This window comes from Solea senegalensis, linkage group LG21 (assembly GCF_019176455.1).
Source record: "Solea senegalensis isolate Sse05_10M linkage group LG21, IFAPA_SoseM_1, whole genome shotgun sequence".
Taxonomy (NCBI): domain Eukaryota; kingdom Metazoa; phylum Chordata; class Actinopteri; order Pleuronectiformes; family Soleidae; genus Solea; species Solea senegalensis.
Window position 1 is genome coordinate 18,551,726 of NC_058040.1, and position 6,113 is coordinate 18,557,838.

Here is a 6,113-nt window from a genome sequence, read left to right on the forward strand (position 1 = left end):
TTTACACTTGATGAATAACCAGTGACAGTAATTGAATCACTCATTAAACTAATCCACTCAGTTGTTATCAGTGTGTGATGGGGAAATCACCTGTGTGTCAGAAACACAAACACCAGTGTTCAGTTAATGATGGTCTTTTAAAAAAATGTTATTCAGAGCTCAGAGTTTTAGTTTAGTTATTGTATGTGAAAAAAAAACTTAAAAAATGTCCAACCAAAACCTTGAATCTAAGTAGTGGAAATAGCAGGAGAAGGGGGAGGAGGAGAAGGAGGAGGAGGAGCAGTGTGAGAAAGATGGAGGCAACAATCACACAGTGATTATAGAAGCTGTGTTGCTGAGCGACTCCTGCACCAAACACTGCTCACTGTGAATGAAAGCATTCATTCAGTCCAGCTCATTAGTTTGAGTCTTGGATAAAGACCTTGATGCTCGATGTTGCTCGTTTATGTCGACGTAAATCTCTCAACACAAACACTCAACGAACACACACCTCATACTTTGTGTGTCCACAACATCTGACTTCTGTTTGAGAAACGACGCATGTGTTCATTATTTATGAATTTTTTTTGTGTTTTATTAAATCTTAGAAGAACTAATAATCATCTGTGTTTATTAAAATCATTGAGTTTTGCAGAATCCATCAACTGAAGATGAACAAACAAACAATCATTGGTTTTCAGCTGAAGTCTGTAGAGGCTACATCTGAGGTCTTTTTCTTCTTCTTTATAAAATTAAGCGTCTATAACAAGCAGCACTCATTGTAGACGAAGACCTTCATGAAATTGACAGGAAATGAAGCTTCTTTTTAAAAAAGCATAAACAATTAGGGATTAGAGATTGTCTTTAAGGGCATAAAAGCCGCAGTTTAATGAAGGATTGGTGGATGAATGTTTCCCTGCAGACACTTTGTTATGATCTCATCTTTCATCAGCATTGGTAAAGAATTACAGCGACAAACACAGAGAGAGAAAAGAGTGAAGCAACATTGATCAAGGTCTTTAGTCTCTTTCTCATAAGCACTTGAGCAGATCAGACTTAACAAAGTCATGACAATAACTCCCTCTGCTCTGTTTGTTACAACAACATATCAGCAGCCATTCTTCCCCTGTGACGTCACTGACCTTCAAAAGACTGACAAGCATTTACTACGGTCAGAAGATACAAATATTCACTCCACAGTAGGTTCAAGGCTTTTCAGAAACACCCATAAAAAAGCTTTAAAAACACATGTTAAAACAAGAAAAAACCTCCATGAGAGCCACTCACACTCACAACACACTTTCCATCTCACAAGGTTAACAACCCAGTCTACCATTTCATTTTTCAGCTCACAAACAGACTAACAAACAAAGATACAAAGAGACAAAGACACAAAGAGAGAAACGCTAAGAGAAGTGAAGACATAACGTTCGGAGCACAGTGTAAAACAGGGGTCTCAAACACGGAGTGTCCAATTTGGTGAGTAGGGGGTCGTTCATGTGAATAGAAAATATTGATTTCACATGTGGAACGATAAATAGTTAAAAATATAAACATATAAGAAATTGATTTGATAAAACACTAAAATCTCCATTGTGAATGAATAAGATCAAATAACTTCATACAAAACAAACTCCACGTTAGTTTTTGAAACAGAGAGTTCACAGACCAGCAGGTTCCTATTGGACGACACCAGCTGTCAGTCACACTGATGTGTGTCCGACTCATCACGAACAAGACTTCCATTCAAACTGCTTAACAAGTGCAGTCGTCCCCTGGTGTCTGACTTCTCGTTTCTCTGTATATTCTATTAATAGAACAGGCTCTTCATTGGCTTTTCTGAAATTTTGGTTTCAGTCCCAGACTGAAACGGAAGTGGTCGGTTACCTTTCCCTGAGACAAATCCTGAGACAAACAAGAGACAAAACCTGAGACAAAATCTGAGACAAAACCTGAGACAAACCTGAGACAAAACCTGAGACGACCCTTAGACAAGACAAACAAGAGACAAACCTGAGACAAACCTGAGACAAAACCTGAGACAAACCTGAGACAAACCTGAGACAAACCTGATACAAAAATCTGAGACAAACCTGAGACAAAACCTGAGACAAACCTGAGACAAACCAGAGACAAACCAGAGACAAACCTGAAACATAACCGGAGACAAACCTGTGACAAAACCTGAGACAAACCTGAGACAAAACCTGAGACAAACCGAGACAAACCAGAGACAAACCAGAGACAAAACCTCAGACAAAACCTCAGACAAACCAGTGACAAAACCTGAGACAAACCTGAGACCAACCTGAGACAAAACCTGAGACAAACCTGAGACAAAACCTGAGACAAACGAGACAAACCAGAGAGACAAAACAAGAGACAAACCTGAGACAAAATCTGAGACAAAACCTGAGACAAATCTGAGACAAAACCTGAGACCCTTAGACAAAACCTGAGACAAACAAGAGAACAAACCTAGACAAACAAAACCTGAGACAAACCTGAGACAAACCTGATACAAAATCTGAGACAAACCTGAGACAAAAGACAAACCTGAGACAAACCAGAGACAAACCAGAGACAAACCTAACCGGAGACAAAAAGACAAAACCTGAGACAAAAACCTGAGACAAACCAGAGACAAAGAGACAAAACCGAGACAAACCAGTGACAAAACCTGAGACAAACCTGAGAAACCCTGAGACAAACCTAGAGACAAACCAAAACCTGAGACAAACCGAGACAAAAGAAAACCGAGACAAACCAGAGACAAACCACAAACCAGAGAGACAAACCAGAAACCAGACAAACCTGAGAAAAGGAGACAAAACCAGAGACAAACCTGAGACAAACAAGAGAAAACCAGAGACAAACCTGAGACAAAACCTGAGACAAACCGAGACAAATCTGAGACAAAACCTGAGACAAACCGAGACAAACAAACCAGACAAAACCTGAGACAAACCAGAGACAAACCTGAGACAAAGAGACAAATCCTGAGACAAACAAAGACAAACCAGAGACAAACCAAAACCTACCTCAGACAAAACCTGAGACAAAACCTGAGGAAACCAGAGACAAACCAGAAAAACCAGAGACAAACCTCTGAGACAAAGAGACCTGAGACAAACCTGAGCGAGACAAAGAGACAAATCTGAGACAAAACCTGAGACAAACCGAGACAAAACCTGAGACAAACCGGAGACAAACCTGAGACAAACCAGAGACAAAACCTGAGACAAACCAGACAAACCAGAGACAAAACCTGAGACAAACCAGAGACAAAACAAGGGGAAAAATGAATCCACTGCCTCGTTTTTTCATGTTTTTTTAAAGTGTATAAAAGCAGTGAATGGAAATGTTTCTTTACTGTAAAAGTGACATTTAGCTGATGCTGTCATCTCAGCGCTCTATATTCCTCCACTGCTCTCGTGTCTGAGAGCGTTGATGCGAGGATTCAGGCTTTCAGCATCATGACCTCAGGCCTTTACTCCTGTCTGACTCAGCTCCAGTCCATGCAGCGAGCTGTCAAAGCTCATCACCATCACTCGCTGCTGCGATCAATACCTCACAGCCTCCTGACACAGTGTGTTAGTGCAACACACTCCGCTTTCTCTCAGTCTTCAGAAAAGAAACAAAAATGGAGAATAAGCAAAGATTTGTGATGTTAGTGACGATGAAGACATTTGTACCCACTTCTCTTCATCATGTTTACAACAGGACATGAGTTATTGGACTGAGTGAAGTGATGAAGTTCTTACACAAATCCCCACTGTTTGCTTTTAAAAGTCCTTTGAGTTTTAAAAGCACCACATAGACGGAACATTTAGTTTCATCAGCTGAAGCTGCAATCACAGCTGTTCTTACACAGAACATGATTCATAATCCCAACACTTGAGGTTTTCAAAACACTTTTCAAATAAAGTTCAACTTAGGAAACAGTGGGACAGAGTCGAGAGAGTAATATTCACACTTCTTATTCTGAGCTGCACGTTTTCCAACATTCTCTGAAAATGTTGTCAAACGAAGCAAAGACATGTTTATTCTGAAAGATTCATGAACAGGGATTAAATCTCTGAGTGCTCACTAAATCAATCGATTTATTTCAAAGTTCAGACAAACTCAGCGGAACTTTGGCCGATCACAGGTCTCAACCTTCTGATTAGATAAGATAATGAGGCTGAAGATAAATGGGATAGGAATATTCTTTAAAGCTGCAATAGAGAAGTCAAATTAAGACAGAAATTACAGGTAATAAAATACTTTCATGGATGAACCAGCAGCAAGTTTCAACGTTCGTAAAATACCTTTGACCTGAACAATAAAATGTTTCCACAGTTTCAAACGTATGAAGAAATCTAAAGATCTTTCCAAGCTGTCGCAACAACAACTGCTGGAATTCCAAGAGAATGTGCCAAGAAAACACACACACACACACACACATGCGCACACAACACTCACACACACACGCACATTATACACAACACACATACACACGTGCACACAACACACACACACAGGCACACACACCTACACAACACACACTGCATATACACAACACACACACACATGTACGCATACACAACACACATACACACACACACAAGTTTACCACAAACCAAACAACATAATGTTCCAGACAATAATCAAATGTAAACTCAACATAAACAAAGTAAAAGATTTATTTCTATCTTGTCAGATACCAGGAAACGTCAAAGGAGTATGATTCTTTTCTCGTGACATAAAAACTCACTCACGCCCATTCACTTGGACAGAGTGGACAGAGTGGACATGGTGGACATGGTGGACAGTGTGGACATGGTGGACAGAGCCACAGTCAGTGTTCTCTCTCACAGAATGGAACGCTCCCCTGCTGCAGATCAATCTGTTGAGAAGTTTCCACTCGGAGGAAATCCTGACTTTATTCACTTGAAAACTGTTTCACTGGACTTTCTCATGACTGCAGTGAACCTTCAGGACAATGGTTTAGCCCTCAACTCCATCACTATTCATCACTCAAAATAACATGAATATTATCAGCGTTTCACACACACAGTTAATGTCGCTCAAAGAAAGAATGAATGTTGATTAAAATGAAACAAATAACTCTTTGGTTATGTTTCATATACCTCAAATTCCACAAAGTGACACATGAACATCAACATTGGTCAGTGACAGTGTTTGTCTGTCTATTGGCCTGTCTGTCTGCCTGTCATCATCACAATGTTTTAGTGAAATGTTCAATTCCCAATTCTGACAAACATTTTCAGGATAAAAAAGGTCACAGTGACAGAGTTAACGAGCAGATGTTGATTCTCTGAGATGAACGTTCATTCATCTGAAGAAGAGCAGATCATCCGTTCACTGTGTTCACTCCTGTCCACTGTCAGTGTTCACTCCTGTCCACTGTGTTCACTCCTGTTCACTGTGTCACTGTGTTCACTCCTGTCCACTGTGTTCACTCCTGTCCACTGTGTTCACTCCTGATCACTCTGCCACTGTGTTCACTCCTGTTCACTGTGTTCACTCATGTTCACTGTCAGTGTTCACTCCTGTTCACTCCTGTTCACTGTGTTCACTCTGCCACTGTGTTTCACTCCCACTGTGTTCATGTTCACTGTGTTCACTCTGCCACTGTGTTCACTCCTGTTCACTGTGTTCACTCTGCCACTGTGTTCACTCCTGTTCACTCTGCCACTGTGTTCACTCCTGTTCACTGTGTTCACTCGTGTTCACTGTCAGTGTTCACTCGTGTTCACTGTCAGTGTTCACTCGTGTTCACTGTGTTACATTACATTACATGTCATTTAGCAGACGCTTTTATCCAAAGCGACGTACAATAAGTGCATTTAAACATTTGGGTACAAATAAGAGCTAGAAGTAAGTAAGAGCTTCAAGTAAACCAAATTATGGAGTGCTAGTCATAAGTGCGATGTGTATGTGATTTTTTTTTTTGTCGTCTTAGTCGAGGTAGAGTCGGAAAAAGTGTGTTTTTAGTCGGCGGCGGAAGACGTGGAGGCTTTCAGCTGTCCGGATGTCGATGGGGAGCTCGTTCCACCATTTGGGAGCGAGGACAGTGAACAGTCTCGAGTTCTGCGAATGCCTCTGCGATCCTCTCAGTGAGGGGGCAG